Genomic DNA, 20521 nt, shown 5'->3' on the forward strand with positions numbered 1-20521 from the left:
TCGGCGCCTGCTTAGCCGGTTGCTGCCTCCTCGGCGGCCGCGGCGCTTCCACCTGCGCAGGCACCGCGCCGCCCCGCGCCTCCGCCATTGGCTCGCTGAAAATGCCTCTCTGAGCCGCGCGCGTCTGTGCGCGCCTCCGCCTCGTCCCCCCGCCCCGCCGCGCTGACCTTCCTCCTCCCGCAGCCCGGCCGGGTCCCGAGGCGCGGGGGCGGCGCGGCGCGGGCCACCCTCCCCAGGACGCCGCCCGGGCTCGCGGCCCGGCCCCCGACGCCCCGCTCGGCTCGCGGACGGCGCGGGGCGCTGCTGTCTCCAGGTAGGGGGCTGGCTCCTGGAGGCTGCCGCGGGAGGGGTCCCCTTGGAAAGTGCGCGTTGCGGCGTTGAGGTTCCCCAGCGCGGAGGCGGGCCGGGCAGTTACCTGCGGAGAGGTGAGCGCGCGGCGGGGTGCTTTGCCAGCGCCCGGGTTCGCGGGCATCGCCTGGGCAATGCCAGGATGCCCCTGAGCTGGGCCTCTTGGAAAAGGGAGCTGGTGGTGGAGGCCTTTAGCCTGGGGAAAACGCAGGAATTAGGTTCCTTGGCAGACTGGGGACCCGGGCCCCAGGAGTCCGAGGCTCAGGCCTGGGGCTTTGGCTACCAGCAGAGTGGGCGGGGGTGGGGGGTGCCAGCTTGGCGTGTGGGCTATTTATGGATCAGAGTGGGCTGGGGAGAAACACAGCAGCTGATGCGCCCCATGCCCTGTCTGGTTTACAGTGAAAGATATTTTCTCTGTCCCTTCACCCCCCGCAGCTGGGTTGGGAGGGGGGAGCAGGAGGTGATGCTAAGTGGGCAGCAGAGACTGCAGGAGCCGCGGTCTGTCTGGCACTGCTCTCCTCAACAGCCCTAGGCCACTTGCTGCCTGTTGGAACACTCTCCCTTATGGAAAGATTAAAAGGTCATCGGGGTTTCAGGGTCACAGTGGCAAGCACCCCCCCACCCCTGCTCTGTACCCAACCTGCAGTGACAGATGGGGCTGCTTTTCTCTGGCCACTACCATAAAAATCCCACATTGTCCTGGTTCTGGCACAGCCGAGTGCAGACAGAGCTGTCGATGATTTTTGAGGTTCTAGCCCTCACTCCACCTTCCCACCACAGGTCCAAATCACTACTCATAAGCCACCCCCTGCCGACAGCTTCCCCGATACCCCAGGTGAGAGCCTTGCCTCTTACCCTGCCTTCTTCAATCTAGTCTGCCTTGTGGCTTGGTTATTTATGTCTTGTCTGTCGCCCTCCAGACTGGGAGTGTCTTCAGGGTAGGAATCTGTCTGATTCATCTCTCATCGCCCCTGCACCTGATCAGGGGTTGGCACCAAGTAAACGCTTGTGGAGTGAGTGAATAAATGAATTTGAACTCTGGGGAATAGCTTACAACCTGAGTGTGGGGGTGAGCCACCTCGTGGGGTTTCCTTCTCTCCTCCAGGACCCCCAAAATGACCAAAAAATAGTCCCGTTTAGACTTTTTCTGGACCTGGAGCTGAGAGGCAGCGATGGCATTTGAAGATAAGCACAACATTCTTGATAACTCCCAGAGGACCTTTCTGGGCTCCTGGTTTGAGGGCCCTGGCCTGGTTCAGGCTTGGTGGGAGGGCCTGGGTAAAAACCTTGTCTGGGCACTTTCTTCCTGGGGTGCTAAGCTCAGATCAGGGGTCTGTGCCTCTGTGCCAGCTCTTGGAAAGATGCTGGTCAGCATCAGTGAGTCTGGGAAGGCGCAAGCCAGGCCAGCCTCAGTCTGGGGTCCTTCTAGTAAGCACTGAGCACAGCTCACGCCCCCATCATATGCAGGAACAAGTGAGGCCAGAAGACGAGGCTGCCACAAAGGAGCTGGCCAAGTCACATCTGTGACAGATGTGGACATTTGCAGAGCTCTTTCCCAGCCCTCGCTGTTCCTTTGACAGCCACGTTCTTGTCCTCATCTTACAGAGGAGAGAGTGAGGCCCAGAGAAATTGGTTCCTGGCTCCAAGTCCAGTGCTCTCTCCACTGGGCAAGGAGCAGATTCAGGTCAGAGTGGCTGGTTGTTGTAGAGCTGAGGTTCCTCCTTTCAGACCCTTGTTAATGGAGAGTGTAGGGGAGAGGTGCTTCAGGGTTGTATGTGTGGGGGAGGAGGAAAGCAGGGGGTGGTTTAGCTAGGGCCTGCAAGTGTTTGGTGCTGGGGCCTAGAGGGAAGGGTTGGGCAATAATAGTAAAAACTGACAGTGCACAGCATTAGCTGCATGGCAGGCCCTGTTCCAACTATTCAGTGGGTGTTCTATCCTCATCATAACCCAATAAACCCAATGTTTTACAAATAAGGATGTTGAGGCACAGAGAGATTATGTGAAAATGGAGTTTGAAAAAGGACTAGCTGGGATTTGAACCCAGGCTCCGAAGGCCAGGCTCTTAACCTGTACCCCCTAATGCAAGAGCAAGAGGCTGTGAACCTCCTCCTGGAGGCTGCTGTCTCCATGGAGATCAGGCTTCAGGTACTCCATAGCTGAAGTCCGTGCACAGTAGGGAGTATGCGCTTGATTAAGCTTCCCTGTGAAGGCTGTGGGTGCTCAGAATAATAACACCCCTATAAGTGGCTCTCCTTGGGCATAGGCTGCGTGGCAGGCAGAGTGATCTGTATAAGTCTCACACCTGAGTCTGTCAAGTCCCTGCTCTGCATCCTTCAATGGTTCCCTATTATCCTAAGGACAAAACGCAGTCTCCTTAATGTGACCCTGCAGCACCCCCCCCCCCCAGCCTGGCCTTCCTTTCCCTTCACACCCTCCTCCCACCCTCCTGCTGCTCTGAACTGCTTTCAGTTCCTCAAATAAGCCACACTTTCTCTCACCTGCAGCCTTTGCACAGGCTGTTCCCTTGCCTAAAACACTCTCCCTCCTCCTTTTTCCACTTTCCCCGAGGGTAACCAGGGAGGCTGGGGCCTGCCTGGTGGTAGAGCCACGCTTGCTGGTATTTGTGCAGGGAGTGCACGCTGGACCCGTCCTATGCCATCTGCTTTCACCCCTCACCAGCCTCAGGGTGCATTCAGTATTTTCCTTTTTCCCAGCTGAAGATGAGGACCCATTCAGATATTTGCATATAACACCCCACTCCCCCTGCCCCCCCTCCTCCTGGCAACGGCCAGCTGATGGGAGAAAGCCGCCACTGGAGAAGTGAAACTGTCCTCAGGTCTGGCAGTTCAGGGGCAGCAGGGGTGGGGGGTGGAAGCAGGTGCCAGAGAGGAGGGAGCTTCTTGGTTTGGTTTTATATGTTTCTTTTTAAAAAAGCTTTTTTTTTTTTAATGTTTTCTTGTTATCAAAGGAATGCATGCTAATAGTAGAAAATTTAGAATGTACTGGAAAGCCAAATACAGGCACACCTGGGAAGGGAGGGATGGTGGATTCAGGCCCAGACCACTGAAATAATGGCAAATCGTAATAAAGCACTTCAAGCTAATTTTTTTGTTTGTTTGTTTGTCCCCCCCACCCCTTGCATCTAAAAGTTATGTTGACTCTATCCTGGGCCTGTTAAGTGTGCCATAGCATTATGTCTAAAATAATAATGTAACGCCTTCATTAAGCATGACACAGAGGCACCAGTGTGGTTGCCAGACTTGCTCCATGCAGAGTTGTACAAACCCTGGGTTTGTAATGCACACAGTATCTGCAAAGTAAGTGAACCAGGGTAGGAGCCCATTGGCCAGCAGCAGAGCCCCTCCCCGCCTACCATGTGGGCACTTTGTGGCTGGTTTCCAGCCTGGGCACTGATGGGCTAGAGGGGAAGGTGGGAACTGGGCACTGGCTGGTCAAGTAGGGGTCACAGGAAGTGGATTGGGGATTTGCTTGCAGGGAGGGGAGGAGGATTAGGAATTAGCATGCTCCCCTGAATTGCCTGTGGACAGCAAGATGGGGGTGGGACAGACAACCTCAGAGACCCCTGGGGACTCTGTTGCTAGAGTGGCCCCTTAGAGTTGACCTGACTGCTTGGCCTGTGCAGGCCCTGAGACCCTGGCATGGGGCCAGTTCCAGATGGGGGGGTGCGGGGGAGTGGGAGGCAGGTGGTGGGCAGGCAGCTCTGCAGCAGCTGACCCTGAAGGGGCTGCCAGCTGAAGGGAGGTGCTGTCGTGCACCCAGCAGCTGGGGCAACAGAGTGCACCACCAGGAAGGTGGTGGGAAGGAGCCTGGGACATGGACTGGGGGGACAGTGGGAAGCTGAGCCGAGCTTTAGGGAGACAGGAGCCCTAATGCCAGGGACATTGATGCACCCGTTTCTGGGTAGAAATGTGTCTATTGGGGCTGGGGGTGCCCCTGGGGACTTTGGGAGTATGAGGGACTGCAGGATGCCTAAAGACTCGGAGAACAGAGGAAGCCTGGGCTACTATTTAAAAATCACATGATATTATAGTGCCGCAAGGGCATTGCAGTAGGGTTGGAGGATAAAATACAGGATCCCCAGTTAAATTTGGCTTTCAAATATACAACAAGTTTGGATTTTTTTTTTTTTTTTTCAGTATAAGCATGTCCCAAATTTTGCAGGGGACAAACTTGTACTAAGAATTTCATTTGCTGTTGCTCTCTGTCAAATGTGACTTGGTATCCTGTATTTTTATTTGCTCAGTCTATAGTCACCCTTGCCTGGGAGGGGCACAGGAGAGGGTGGGAGTGTGTGTAGGGTCCTAGTTTTTCTCTTCTTTTGTATTGAAAGAGGAGCCAACTTGTTGGAAGACAGTTTAAAAAAATTAACATGTTCCTTTTTAGAAATTGATGAGATGTTTCGAATTTTGCATCTGGAAACTTCTTTTTCAGTCTGAAGAATAGCTTCCGTTTCGTGGATTTGGGTTCTCTGGTGCTGCTTGGAAATAATAAAATGATACATCCTCTCATTTACTCAGAAGGGACTGGGTAGATTTGATGATCAAGGGTGGAGACACTAAATAAGGCTAATCCACTCAAGAAATCAAAGTAATCATCAGAATAAAGCTCTTACGTGGCAGAAAGCGGTTGTGGGAAACCAACGTTTCCCATCAGCCAGGAAGATAGCTTGGCACCACCTTTTTGGCAATAGCGATCCAAGTTTTGACCTGGCTATTTCTCTTTTGGGGATTTCTCCTACTGAACAGTCTAAAATTTCTCCTAGCAGGCAGCAGAGAGCCGGTGGGGGTGGTGAATGCAGCAAAGCCTAATGTCAGTCAGGAGCCCTGGAAACTCACTGCAAACTTCCCCAGCGAGGTGGTTTTAGGCGGCTCTGGCTCTCTCATGTGGTCAGTGAATCTCCATGGAATGACTTCTGAGTGCCAGGCATTGTTCTAGGTGCAGGCTGGGGGCCACCATCACACCGCGGAAAGATGTCTAGATTGTCTTGGCAAGTTAAAGCAAGTAGCTTTGTAAAGCAATGTGTTTAGTGTGGTCCCATTTAAAAAATAAACATGTGTGTCTCCATGTTCATATTTACATAGAAATGTCTAGAAAACCGCATCCCCACTGGTTTTTGGAGCTTACCTCTGGGGACAGGCCTGGGGAGGACAGGTGCCGGGCCCAGTGGGGAACATTTCTTCTTTATGTCACCATCCTGTGCTGTTTCTATTTTATACAACAAACATCATTACTCAAAACAAAATTTAATTATACTTGGCAATACCTGGAATTTTTTTTTTAGAAATCTTAGAAAAATGAGCATTTAATTGCATTCCCTTTAATTTCACGGCATGAGTCAGATGCTACCACTTGGCTTTGAAGAGGATGTTTTTTGGTTTTTTTTTTTATGTGTGTGGCTGGTTTTTCACTGTTCCCCTCAGGGACTTTTTTTCTGCTCACCTTCCTCCTCCCAATCCTGGGGTGGATGAAACCCAGGGGGGATGGTAAAGTGGGTCTGGAAAGCCTGAGTGTCAGGAGAGCGGCAGGAGTATTGCAGAAGCTGAGTAGCCCTGAAAGTGGCAGTGAATGTGGCGCCCATGTCCTTGGGGTTGGGGAGAAGGAGGGAGGGAGAGACAGCAGTGCCAGGGGGCCCAAGGAGGTCTGGAATCTACTGACATGTGCCAGGCACTGTTCTCTCTCTCTTTTTTAAAGATATATTTATTTATACATATAAGAACTGGGGTACAGGCCAGAGGTGTGGGGGGTGAGTGGATTCACCAGAGACAGAGTGGGGAGCAGAATGGGCAGACTGACTGAAATGCACTGCTGAGGGGAGCAGCGGGCGAGACAGGAGAGGTCTGTCATGCCATGTGGGGTAGCTCCCTGGCTGGGCATTGAACTTGTGGTGCAGTGGCTGCGGATAGCTTCACAGAGCTGTGCTTAACTCCTTGCACCACTAGGGAGGCCTGGCGCTGTCTCTTTATCCATATTTTTAATTCATTAAGTCTTTTCAGTGACCTCATAAAGTTATCCCATTTTATAGATGTGGACGCTGAGAGGTTACGCAACTTGTAACTTGAGAGGTGGCCAAAAGGACTGGGGAGGAAAGCAGCACAGGAACCTCAGGGAGGAAGCAGGAGAACAGGCTAGTGGGCAGATGCTGAGTGTTGGAGACAACAGACCTCATTGGACTTGCTGGGTAGGTGGCCCGGGGATCTACAGGGCCTGCCTGAGGCCTACCAGCCCTCAACCCCTCTCTGACCCACTGGGCCATCCTTGAAGCTAAACACCCTCTTCCTGACCTGCGTGAATCCAGCCTTGTCCAACGTCCAGAGGAGAAGAGAGATTGCCCAGGCAGGAGCATGGGGCTGGGAGGCCCAGAACGAGTTGCTGACCCTGACCCATGAAGGGGCCTTGGGATAGTCAACACAGCCACCTTGGACTTGGTCCTCTTTTCTGTCCCTTATTTTTATTTTTATTTATTTTTTAAAGATTTATTTATTTATATAAGTACCCGGGTACAGGCCAGATGCGTGGGAGGGCAAGAGGATTCACCAGAATCAGAGTGGGGAACAGAACAGTCAGACTGACAAAATACACTGCTGAGGGGAGCAGCGGGTGAGACAGGAGAGGTCTGCTGCGCCATGTGGGATTCTCCCCAGCAGGCCGTAATCGAACCCGCGCAGCAGAGGCTGAGGACAGCTTCACAGTGCGGTACTCAACCACCTGTGCCACCAACGAGGCCCTGTCCTTTATTTTTAAACATTTTGTTATGGGAAAAAGTCAGCATTTACAAAAGTAGATAAATAGTGTAATGAACCACTGTGTACCCATCACTCAACTTCAATGTTATCAACTCATGGCCAGTCTGCTTTCCTTTCAATCCTCCCCCAAAGTCATTCAAACCAAATTCCAGGCATCATTTGATCACAAATCTATCAATATGTACCTCTAAAAGATGCCTCTTGCTAACATAATCACACCATCATCACACCTAAGAAGAAAGCCCTCCTTTCTATCACTTTTCTACCACTCAGCGTTCACATTTCCGGATGTTGCAGACATCTTTTAAAATTTCTCTTATAACTGTTTACAGTTTATTTGAATCAAGATCCAAATAAAGGCACCCATTGTGATTAGTTGATGTGTTAGTCGCGTTTGATCCAGTTTCCCCTCCATCTTTTTCTTTGTCTTCAGCAATTTAGCTATTGGAGGAACCAGGTTATTAGTCTTTTAGAATTTCCCACAGCCTACCTCATGGTGTAGTTTAACATATTTCTCAGCCCCCTCAATAAATTGGTGTTTGGATCCATGTGGCTTCTGACCCGTCTGCGTGCAGTCATCAGCAAGCCCCCTGGCTCTGCCTTGGAGGTACCTGAAGTCCACGTACTTCTTTTTTTTTTTTTTAAAGATTTATTTATTCATAAAAGAACTGGGGTACAGGCCAGAGGTGTGGGGAGTGAGAGGATCCACCAGAGACACAGTGGGGAGCAGAACAGGCAGATCGACTGAAATACACTGCTGAGGGGAGCAGCGAGTGAGACAGGAGAGGTCTGCCGTGCCATGTGGGTATCTCGCCTACTTCTTACACCCCTTCACTGCCTTCCCTACAGAACCTCTATGGTGCTCTCCTAGCTTATTGCAGCAGCCTCTATCTGGTCTCCCTGCCTTCCTCCCTGCCTCAGCAGTCAGATATGCTTTTAAAATCTAAGTCAAATCACATCCCTCCGCTGCTTAAAACCTCAATGACCCTCTTATTCAGAATAAAATGCAGGTCCTATAAAAAGTCGTGCAGCAGCTTCAAGACCCTGAGTGATCTGAGTGCCCAGTACCTCGGACCTCCTCTCACAATGCTCCATCTTCACTGGGCTCCTGGCCATTTCTTGGATGGAGCAAATATCCTTCTGCCTCAGGGCCTTTGCACTGCTGTTCTCTGTGCGTGGCCAGAGGTCCACATGGCTTATGATGCTCACATCTCTGTCCACATCAATCAGAGAGGCCTTCCTGGAGCACCTCATCTAGTATTCTTCATCCCCCGATTGGACTTTATTTGCCTTCATAGCACTTGCCCATTCCCAATGCGCAGTCTTGCTGGTGTCTTGTCTGTGGTTTCCCCACCCCTCACCCCCACCCCTGCCTGTGAGTCCCAGGAGGGGCGGATGGCAGGGCTCTGCCACAGAGCATGCCTCCTCTGTTTTTATGGCTCCCAGCCAGCTCTTCTCCTCTTGGTGTTTCCTGAAAATTAAGACAACTCCATACTCATGCATGGCTTCATAGCTACAAAATACTTCCTGTCTTAGGTCAGGCTCCCAAGAAGGCAAGCCCTAGACAGGGATTTCTGGGCAAATGATTTATTGTGGGCATACTCTCAGGAGAAGGCTGAGGCCAGGCAAGGCTGGGCCAAGATGTGCATCCTGCTGAAGCTTCACTCTGCTCTGGGTGGGAACAGCAAGTGCTGTGGGGCTATCATTCCTTGAGGCAAGGGGCCAGACCTCTGTATCCTGGTATCTTGTAATCTGCAAAGCTACAGTGGGGGAGGGTGTAACTTCCCAGGCATCTCTAGGCAATGCAGCTCACCCAGGAGCCCTGGTCAACTGCCAGGAGAAGGGGGCAGCAACCAGCACCCAAAGTGACTAGGGGTGGGGGGCCCCACCCCATAAAGGGGCACTGATAGCACCCCCTCCACTTCCATATTCTGAGAAAGGTACTTTTCAATTACCCTCATGCCTACTTGGTAGACCAGGAAGCTCAGGTTCTCAGGGGTGAAATATCTTGCCTGGGGCTACAAAGCCAGGAAGGGGACATGATTGGACTCAGCTTACTGCCTGGGATCCTGATGGGTTGATAAATTGTCTCACTGGCTGCTGGTTCATAGTTTTACTGTAATGCATTCATCCAGCAGATATGTTTTTGTTTTTGTTTTTTAAGATTTATTTCATTTATTTATGCATACAAGAGCTGGGGCGCAGGCCAGAGGCGCTGTGCGGGGGGATGAGAGGATTCACCAGAGACCGAGTCGGGAGCAGAACAGGTGGACTGACTGAAATACACTGCCACCCAATGGGTCAGCTCCCTGGCCTAGGATTGAACTCGTGCTGCAGTGGCTGCGGATAGCTTCACAGCATGGATAGCGGATAGCTTCAACCCCTTGCGCCACCAGGAAGGCCCTCATCCAGCAGATATGTATGGAGTGTAGTGTGCCCATCCTAAGCTGGGTCCTTGATCCCTGGATTGTCCAGTCAGTAGTTCTGTCCAGCATTTAGTAGTAGTTCTGTCCACAATGCTAACCTGCCCACCGACCAGGTTAGCCCTGCTGAGCCCTCAGTAGCCCCAACTTCTACCATGACATAGTGTGACATTTACTGAGCACTAGGCTCCTTGAGTTGATCAGCTCAATTCACTTTCTTTTTTTTTTTTTTATAGAGGCATGTTTTTATTTATTTATTTATTTGTTTGTTTGTTTTGTTTATACATGCACTGGGTACAGTCAGAAGCGCGGGAGGGTGAGAGAATTCACCAGAGCCAGAGCAGGGAGCAGAGCAGGCAGAAGGACCGAAGTACACTGCTGAGGAGCAGCGGGCGGCAGGAGAGGTCTGCGCGCCATGTGGGACCCTCCTCTGGTGGCCGGGGAGCAGCCGGGAATCGAACCGGCGCTGCAGAGGCTGCGGGCAGCTTCGCAACCCAGCGCTCAACCGCTGCGCCACCGGGGAGGCCCTCAATTCACTTTCACAGCACCCCATTTCCAAATGGGTAAGCTGAGGCTGCAGAGGGACTTAAGGTTCTTGGCCAGTGTCCCTCAATGAGTGTGTGAGAGAGCTGGGATTCAAACTGGTCCAAATACAGCCCTTCCCTGCTCCTGCTTCCCTTCCCCCAGCCCTACACACATAACAGGAGATCTGGTGTCACCTCTATCAGCAGCTCCATCGGACACCAGGCTGCCAGCGCCACCTGCTCCCCCAGTGTTGGATGACTGGCCACCATCTCACCTGCCCTATTTGGCCCTACCCCAGACAGGCCGCTTCTGTTGGATGGTCTCCCTCTACCCCTTGAGAGCCTGGGGTCCCTGCCTCTGCCCCCCTTCTCAGGCTCTTTGTCTGGCCCTGACTGGCTGGGTGGGCCCCTCTGCCAGCTTGGGATGTGCTCGGACATTGGTGGCCCTGCCCCCTTCATACCCACTGGCCTGGGGAGCTGCAAAGCTTGCTTGGCTCTGTAGCCCCTGGCCAGGGCCCTGGGAGCAAATCACAGTGGGCTTCCTTCCTTCTTTGCCACTACCCAACCAGAGTCAAATAAGCTTGATGGGGCCATTGCTGCCTGTGGGAAGCAAGGGTGGAGAGGGTCCCTCAGGCTGCCTTGGCAATGGGGGTGCTATGAGGCAGTAAAATGCAGTGAGCCTTCATCAGCTCCGGGTCCCTGAGACCTCTACTCCCCTGACGCCCGCCCTGGCTTTACAACCCCAAGGTGGCTCTGAACCATCGCTGGACTGAACTGGGCAGTGGAATTTGGGCTTCTGTCCCAAACTGGGGCCTGGAGGCTGCCACAAGCGGCTGAGCTGAGGAGGGGCCTATGCAACTCCTGGGCAGAACTCCAGGAATATTTGTTCAAAATTTGGACATGAAAGAGTAAAGCATGTGCAAATAAGCCCTCTCCCTGTTGGCATGGCCAGCGGAGCGGTCATCTGTGCAAAACCCAGCAGGATGGCTGGAGCGTGTGGTCTGCAGGAAATCAGGTGAGAGCTGTGGCCACCCCACCTTCACTGCGGGTTCACTGCAGACTCCTATCACACATTTCTCCTCACCAGATGGTGGTTTTTCTAATTTGATCGTTTTGTTTGCATTAATTAGATTTCTATAAAGGAGAGTTTTTCACCTATCTGGTTATCTGAAATATGGTGCATACAGTAGAATAAAGGCTCTGTTTTTTTCCCATGTATACCAATTTCTAGAGAAATGAATTGGTGTTCTAGCAACCTCCAAAAGTTGTGACCTGTGAGTGTTTTTCCCACTGTTTAAATATAAAAGTGTATAAAATAGGTTATATATTTTAACAAATTAGCATGAAGTCGACACCCAAGTCTTCACCATCTAGGTTAAAAACAGAAAAAATTTTTGACCCCCCCCCCCCCAGACTCTTCAGCACAAGCCCCTCCTGTCCTAGAAGGATCCACCATTCTAGATTGTTTGGGTTCTCAGCTGCTTTGTTTTGATTTTACTACATCAGTTTGTCTCCAAAACCATATAGTTGTATCTCTTTTTTAATTTTAATTAATGGGATTATGTATTCTTTTATGATGATTTATTTTCAATGAAAAAATGATTTCCCCAATGCATCTAGAATGTTCTCTGTAGCAGCAGTCCTTTCATTTCTCATCATTGCATAGTGTGTGGACATACCATGAGTCCCTATCTCAGCTACTTCTTACAAACATCATTTTTCTGATTTGTGGCTATGGTGATATTCTGATATTGTGGCTAATGTGCTCAGAACATTCTCATACACATCTCTAGGTAAACATGGATGTCCTTCTCCAGGGTACATCCAGTAGTTGTTGGATCTTCAAACTTAATAGATAATGTGAAACTGTTTTCCAAAGTGGTTGTACCAACCCACACATTCACAAGCAGGCTATGCTGGATTCCAGTACTACATTTTTGCTGATATTTGGTTATTAACAGGCCTTGTAGTTTTTTTTTACATTTTTTTAAAGAAGATTTATTTATGCATACAAGAACTGGGGTACAGGCCAGAGGCACAGGGCAGGGGGTGGTGGTGAGAGGATTCACCAGAGACAGAGCAGGGAACAGAACAGGCAGACTGACTGAAATACACTGCTGAGGGGAGCAACAGGCGAGACAGGAGAGGTCTGCTGAGCCATGTGGGTAGTTCCCTGGCCAGGGATGGAACTTGTGCTGCAGTGGCTGCAGATAGCTTCACAATGCTGTGCTCAACCCCTTGCGCCACCAGGGAGCCTTTTTTTAGGTTTTGACTCATTATTATCATGGATTTTGATGAACATGATTTCAGTCTTTGTGTGCATTTATCTCAGTGACACTCAAATTGTCCCATCTCTGGTTAGTGGGAACCTTTTCAAGTTGACTATGGAATCCACATCATACAACCACACTGGTTTTTGAAACTGCTTGCTTTTCTGGAATGAAGATGTTCAAGGCCCTTTAGAGCTGCAGTCAGCCATTCTCCAAGGAGCTGTGGATCCTTTCATATACACACATGTCTGAAAAAATTGATGTGTGATTTCTATGCTATAATTTTCACCCTTTTAAAATGCGTCATTCAGTGGCTCTTAGCTCATCCACAAAGTTGTGCAACCATCACCACTATCTAATTCCGAAAAACATTTCCATCACTCTAAAAAGAAGCTCTATGCCCATTAGCAGTTACTCCTCAATTCCTCCTCCCTCAAGTTCCTGGCAACCACCAATCTGTTTTCTGCCTCTGTAGATTGGCTTCTTTTGGATAGTTCATATAAATGAAATTGTACAAGTCTTATCTTATGTGATCTTATAGTATTTTAAAAGTTCTTTAACTCACAATGTTTTTAAGGTTCATCCGCATGGTAGCACATAGTAGAACATTTCTTTTTATGACTGAATGATACTCTATTCTATGGGCAAACCCATTTTGCTTATCCATTCACCCATTGATGGAAATTTGAATAGTTTCCACTGTTTGGTCATTATGTAAATGCTTCGATGAGCATTTTTGAAAGAGTTTTTGTGTGCACTTAAGTTTCCATTTCTCTGGATATATACCTGGCAGTGGGATTGCAGGGTCACGTGGTAACTTTCCACTGAACAGTTGTTTTTTTTTTTTAAAGATTTATTTATTTATTTATACAAGCACTGGGTATAGTTAGAAGCACGGGAGGGTGAGAGGATTCACCAGAGCCAGAGCGAGGAACAGAACAGGCAGACCGACGAAATACACTGCTGACGGGAGTAGCAGGCGTGGCAGGAGAGGTCTGCGCGCCATGTGGGACCCTCGCCGGTGGCAGGGGATCGAACTGGCGCTGCAGAGGTTGCGGGCAGGTTCGCAGCCCAGCGCTCAACCACTGCACCACCAGGGGAGACTCTCCACTGAACATTTTAAGGGACCTAGACATTACCAGTTTACATTCCCACCAGCAATGTATAAATGTCCCAATTTCTCTTCGTCCTCATCAACACTTGTTATTGTTCATCCTTTGACTGTAGCCTCCCTAGTGGGTACGAAGGGCAACTCACTGTGGGTTTATTTTGCTTCTGTCTAATGAATAATGACATTGAACATCTTTTCCTGGGTTTATTGGCTCTCTGTTTATCTCCTTTGGAGAAATGTCTCTTTATATCCCTTGCCCAATTTTAAATTGGGTAATTTGTGTTTTTAAGGTTGAGCTCTTAGTTCTTCTTGTTGTATTCTTTATTTGTCCCAGTCTAGATACTTGTCAGATAAATGATTCACAAATTCTTGTTCCCATTTCTGTGGATTGTCTTTCCCTGTGGATCAATTGAATGAAGAACAATCTTTAGAGATTCAGTCTGGGTATTAGAGGCACTTGGATTTTTTAATTCTAGAAGCCAACCTAAGGATCCACCCATGGCATCAGAAGTTCTGGGCAGTAGAATCTTGGGCTCTAGGGACAACCTTGCTTATTCCCTTCGTCTGACAGTGGCACTGAGAGCAGAGGAGGAAGGTCTAAGGGAACCCAGGGGCCATGTGGCTTTAGTCCTCCAGACTTAGGTCCCCAATTTAGTTCCCATGGCTCCTGTTGGGATCCTTATATCAACCTAACCCAAATCCTCCAAACCCCCAAACTCAACCATTCCCTTAACCTGTATGCCCCGCACTCTGCTTTCTTGCTCTCAGCCCTCCTCCTTTCAAGAAGGCTTCTTTGGTTACCCCAGGCTTCTTTGGTTACCCCAGCCTAGAGGGTTTTCCCCCCTAGGAGGTGGAAAGTTGCATTTAGATACATTCTCAAAATTTGGGGAAAACTGGTTATGACCAAGGTAAGGAGTTGTGTTTTGTTTTTATGACTCATCAGTGCCGTTAACATATTATTGTGTGGGCCTCCCTGGTGGCACAGCAGTTGAGCGCTGGGTTGCGAAGCTGGCCGCAGCCTCTGTGGCGCCGGTTCGATCCCCGGCCGATCCCCGGCTGCTCCCCGGCCACGGGAGGAGGGTCCCACATGGCGTGCAGACCTCTCCTGCCACCCACTGCTCCCCTCAGCAGTGTACTTCGGTCCTTCTGCCTGCTCTGCTCCCCGCTCTGGTGCTGGTAAATTCTCTTACCTTCCCGTGCTTCTGACTGTACTCAGTGCTTGTATAAATAAATAAATAAATAAATCTTTAAAAAAAAGAAAACAACCATATTATTGTGTACTGTGAATGTCAAGGATTTAATTACCAAAAATTTAGAAGCAACCAATATGTCTTATAAGGGTGGATGGATAAATAAATGGTGGCACATTCACAAAGTGCAATACTATTCAGCACTCAAAAGAAATTATCAAGCCACAAAAGACGTGGAGAAAACATAAAGATATATTACTAAGTAAAAGAAGTCAGTCTGAAGGGGCGACATTATGTTTGATTCCAGTTATATGATACTCTGGAAAAGGCAAAACCACAGAGACAATAGAAAGGCCATGCTTGCCAGGAATTTGGGAGAGAGGGGGATTATGGGAGGGGTGAATAGATGGAGCACAAAGGTTTTTTAGGGTAATGTAACTATTCTGTATGATACTGTAGTGGTGGATACATGTCATTATATGTTTTTCAAATCCATAAAATGTACAAAACCAAGAATGACCCCTGGTATATGGACTTTGGGTGATGATGATGTGCCAGTGTTTGCTCACCGATTATAACAAATGTATCACACTGAGGTGAAATATTGACGAAGGGAGAGGGGATATGTGGGGACACTTTTTTGCTCAATTTTGCTGTGAACCCAAAACTACTCTTTTAAAAAATCTATTAGTTTAAAAAATTCAGCAAGTGATAAGTGTTAAAAAGGAAAAATCAAACAGGGGTAGTTAGCTAGGAAGCGAGGGGGCTGGGTTGGCTGTTTCAGGTGGGTTGAAGATCAAGGACATTGATCAGACACCTAAATTAGGACAGGAGCCCTGTGCATATCAGGGGAAGCATCTCAGAGCTGTGAGCAACAAATGCAAAGGCTGGAAAGAGCCTGATGAGTGAGGATCAGCAGAAAGGACAGTGTCTGGAGGGTATGGGGGTGGGGAGGAGAAAATAACAGGGTGATCTGGGGTGGCCCTCCATACTACTCCTATAGGCCGCAAAGCCCTTAGATCTTGCTCTCTTTGAGATGATGAGTCCCCAGAGGGTTTCTGCAGGGGTGTGATGTGCCAGAATTATATTGAAATTTTAAAAGGCAAATAGTAGGGGGTGAGGGTGGAAGCAAGGAGACCTGTTAGAAGACCACGCAGCCCTCCAAGCGTGGAAAGACAGTCGTGGGAAGACAGTTGTGTGAACCTGTGTGTCTGGGGCAGAGGGGAGAGAAGTGGCTGGATTCTGGGTCTGTTTTGAGGGCAGGGACAATGGGACGTGAGGGCGAGGGGAGGCGAGGAGCCTGCTGCTTGGTTTGAGGAGTGGGTGAACGGTGGCGTCTCTGACTGAGACGGAGGCCAGGGCTGGTGCAGGCTCCGCTACAGTCAGTGGAGTTGTGTGGAGAACATGTAGACACCCACATGGGTGTGAGGAGGTGTTGGATTTACCAGTCTGCAGTTCCACAGCAGAGCTGGGGCGGCAAGTATCTGAATGGGAATTTAAAGCCGCAGTGTGTTGGGCCTTCCTGGTGGCGCAGGCCATTGAGCGCAGCGCTGTGAAGCTGTCTACAGTCTCTGCAGTGCGGGTTCGATCCCAGCTGGCCGCCGAGATACCCACATGAAGTGGCAGACCGCTTCTGTCTCTCCTGCTGCTCCCCTCAGCAGTGTATTTCAGTCAATCTGCCTGTTCTGCTCCCCGCTCTGTCTCTGGTGAATCCGCTCACTCTCCCGCACATCTGGCCTGTACCCCAGTTCTTGTATAAATAAATAAATCTTAAAAAAAAAAAAAGCTGCAGTCTGTTGAGATCACTGAAGTGGAGAGGGAAGCCACCACAGGCCTGACCCCTGGGTGGCCAGAGACTGGGGAGTGACAGAGGCTGGGTGTGGTGTCAGAGAAGCCCAGAGACCTGAGGACAGAGACAAAGGGCTTCAGCACCATGAAGATGGGGTGGCTGGGAGGGCCACAGCCTGACTTGGGGGAGCTTCTGGAGGGGTGGAGACAGGTAGTATGGGCAGCCTGCTGGAGGCACATCCTTCAGGAGCCAAGGAGGCAGGCCCGTAGTAGGACAGTGTGCAATCTGGGGCGGGGGGTGGGGGTGGCCTCTTTATTTTTAAATGAGAAAAACAACACCATGTTTCTCTCTTGATGGGAAAGATTCTGCAGTGAGGGAAAGCCCTGATGATGTAGGAGACAGGGAGGAATTGTTGGAGGGATGCTGATGGGGACTGAGTGGGCAGGGGCTAGTGCCCATTGGGAGGGAGGTGGACAGAGTGAGGTGCAGGGCGGAGTGTGGGGCGTTCTCTTCAGAATGCTCCCCTTTTCTCAGAGAATAAACAGCACAGTTGTCAGCTAAGTGAGGAAGGAGGAGGTGTGGAATGCTAGTCTTTGTGGGTTCTCACAGTGGCTGTGTGAAGTAGTGTCGTCATCCCCAATTTGCAGACGAGAAGGGGGGGCTGAGGGTGACTTGCCAAGGAGCGACAGGGCTGGGGTTTGAACAGGCCTGAATTCCAAGGGCTCTCCTTGGGGTGTTCATATGGGGTGTGGACATCAGAATGAGTGTACATACCCTGATCTTCCTGCCTCTCAGCTGGGGCAGCCCTGTACTGTAGGGCAGAGACCTGGGCCAGGGAGGCAAGGGAACTTGCGTCAAGGTCACACAGGACAACACCGGGTAGGCCCAGTGGAATCCCCGTGAAAGGAACCTGGGTCGGTAATCTGTTTATCTCCTGGCCCCATATGCCCCCAACCTAGCAGGGGTCATGATGGTTTGGGCTCCCTGGTATATCCGTTTGGACCCTGTATCAATAGTCCTTGAAATGCCCTGGTATCCCTATTTCTCCAGTGATGGCTACCAAAAAAAAGGCAGTGGGAGGATCATTACCACCTGGATTTGTTTGGGGTCACAGGGCCCTTCCTCCTGGAGACCTGGTCTCCTCCTGCAGTCAGTTGGATCTAGAACCTTGCTCAGGTTTGCAAACTGGGAAAAGGATCATGACTTTCATTGGGGTGCAGCCTTCAGCGGTGTCCTGATTGGCTGCCCATCTGGCCTGCCCCCAGGGACGCCGGGTTCCATTAACCATTTCCATTGCTCTGTCTCAGGCTCTCCCGGTTGCTGCTCTGACCTTGCACCCACCTTGCTCTGACGATTAAGAGCTGCCACCTGGCCTTGCATTTGGGGATCTTTTCCTCCTGATTGCTGTCAGAGCTCCCAGTTCTGTAACGGCAGCTCCTCCTCTCCGGTCTTCAGGGGATGCTCACCCTTGAGTTTGTCAGGTGCCTGGTGCCTCTAACACCAGCACGTTCCCGAAGGTTCTGTCCATCAGGCTGTCTGGGAAGACAGACAACTGGCCTGTCATGGCCTTCTTCCAGTCTCACTCAGCTACCCCAGCACCTCTATTTCTCCTGTTGTGGCCACCGCTTCCTCCAGGCAGTGTGCTGACACCGTGTGCCCTTGTTAGGCTGTTAATTCTTGCGGGTTTAACTCTCCCTTATCCAATTTCTCATCCCACCCCCACCCTCTCATCCACCCCCTCCATCATGTGCTCTTCTGGCTTCTGCAGCTGGACTGGGGTGTGACTTAACCTAGTTAAGTGGCCTGGAGCAGAGGGCAGATCTGAGGGAGGATCCTCGGTGTCTTCTTCAAGCAGGGGGGCATGCTAGGCTCCGAGGGGTCACTTCTATGTCTCATTCTTTCCCAAGCCAGGCCTGACCTTGGTGCTGCACTCATTGTGGGCTGCAAGTTCAACCTTCTCCGATGTTCTGCTCCACTTATAATTAATCCTGCGTCTGCTCCTCCGTTTTCCCCTCCCTCCAGCTGCAGGAGACAATTTATATGCAGCTAAGGAGGCCCTTGGCATCCACACTTGACCTTAAATTAGTGACTAATCCCTCTCAGCCTTTCATTGTCTCTCTCCAGGGCGTGAGAGCCCCCAGCAACATTCTGTGGGCTTTAGAATTAACTATGACTCCCCCCACTTCTCAGACTTTGGAGGTATTGCCCCCACAGTGTGCTCCCTTCCCATTCCAACCCCCAGAAGTGGTGCTTGCAGGCCGCCAGTTCGGCCACAGCATGGTCTTCACTGCCTACTGCTGGTGAGTGATCCAGCTCCTGGCCCCGTCTTTAGGGGCTGCTTCCAGAGCCACTTTGATACGTATTGACTGGCATGAGTTCCAGTGGAACAGACTCGGAGTTGAAGGTTTGGGCTCTGGGTGGTGAGGTCATTGGAAAGTCTCAGGAACAGCATTTGTAAGAGGTAAGGGAAGCAGCACTAGGCAGAGAGGGAGAGATTGAACTGAGAATAGTTTGAACACAGGCCTCCTTTTATCCCACAGGAAGTGCTGAGGTCTAGATGGTGCATCAGAATTGTCCGTTATTAAGGCTATGGATCTAGGCATCTGTCAACTAGTCACTAGAGTTGAGCCTGTCCCCCGAGAGGGGGCAGTAAGGTGAAGAGCAGTTCTTGGGGAGGGACTCAGAGTTGTTAGCAGTAAATGCTCCTGGCAGCTGGAAGTGTGGTGACCACTGTTATTGCAGCTGCCTGCAGGCAGCACACATTAAGGCGGTTTGGTGCCAACAAAGCAGGCTTTGTTTTGTAACAGTTCTATGATTTATTTATTTATTTATTTATTTATTTAAATAGAGGCATGTTTTATTTATTTATTTATTTGTTTGTTTGTTTTCGTTTTATACATACACTGGGTACAGTCAGAAGCGCGGGAGGGTGAGAGAATTCACCAGAGCCAGAGCGGGGAGCAGAGCAGGCAGAAGGACCGAAGTACACTGCTGAGGGGAGCAGCGGGCGGCAGGAGAGGTCTGTGCGCCATGTGGGACCCTCCTCCGGTGGCCGGGGAGCAGCCGGGGATCGAACCGGTGCCGCAGAGGCCGCGGGCAGCTTCACAACCCAGCGCTCAACCGCTGCGCCACCGGGGAGGCCCACAGTTCTATGATTTAACCACCTCCAGGAGCCACCTTTTTCCCATCCGTAGTGGGTAGGTTTGGCACTCAAACTAGCTTCCTCTGGGGTTATAAGATGGCTGCCACAACTCCAGACATCACATGCAAGCTCCTAAATGTCCTGAAGCAGGGCTTGGGCAGTGCAACGCACCTATTGAGCATGTTTTACCTTGTCTTTGGCTAAAGTGATATGAATACCACTGTGTAAAACATTCATGTACATGTCTTTTGGTGACCAGGGCTCATTACTGTTGGGTGTAGAAGTAGAAGACTGGTCTAAGGTATATGTGTGCTGAACTTTAGTAAATATTCCTGAGCAGTTTTCCAAAGTAGTTTTCCACACTGCCACCAACAGTCTCTGAGTTCTGATTGTTCTGTATATTTGCTAATGCTTGATATTATCTGTTCTTTTATTTGAGCCATTCTGGTAATCCAGACCTCAGTGATTTTTATATGGGAGCAGAGGGGAGGGAAGGAGCATTGCTTTATGGCTTGTTGGTGGATGTGAGATTTGGGGACCAGTCTTTCTTGACTGTATCTAATAGACATTTCTGATAGACATTTCTAATAGACTTCTTTAAAATCAAATCCTGGCAGATGCATTAAAATGTACCACCCTTCTGTGACTTTGTCCAATTTCTTTTAGCCTGAGATTTCAGCTCAGAGGGATTGTGGGATGGAAGCAGGTAAAACTTGTTGCCTGTGAAGCCAGACTTATGTGGAGTCACATAAGGACACCAGGAAGCAGCCACAGTGACTCACCCTGTCCAGTGCTTCTGCTTTCTCATCTAAGCTCCTTTGGGCCTCATGATAGCCCTAAAAGTCAGCAAGAGAACATACAATCAGGTCTATTTGACAGAAGAAGAAACCAAGACCAATCACTTCTGCAAAATCAAGTGCAAGGTGGTGGTAAAGTAAGCCATGAACCCAGCCATAGATT

The 20521-nt window shown here is 50.2% G+C and overlaps 1 protein-coding gene across 1 annotated transcript in view; it reads left to right on the plus strand.

Annotated features, from left to right (window-relative positions):
- Positions 1–272: 272 nt before the first annotated feature.
- The window catches only part of PACSIN1 (protein kinase C and casein kinase substrate in neurons 1), a 57699-nt gene continuing 37450 nt past the window's right edge, over positions 273–20521 (plus strand). Inside the window, exon 1 of the mRNA XM_054698731.1 lies at positions 273–313. The gene's annotated coding sequence lies outside the window, so the exon portion shown is untranslated. The remainder of the gene's footprint in view (positions 314–20521) is intronic.

The sequence above is a fragment of the Talpa occidentalis genome, unplaced genomic scaffold (assembly GCF_014898055.3).
Source record: "Talpa occidentalis isolate TD23 unplaced genomic scaffold, MPIMG_talOcc4v2.1 talOcc4.2, whole genome shotgun sequence".
Taxonomy (NCBI): domain Eukaryota; kingdom Metazoa; phylum Chordata; class Mammalia; order Eulipotyphla; family Talpidae; genus Talpa; species Talpa occidentalis.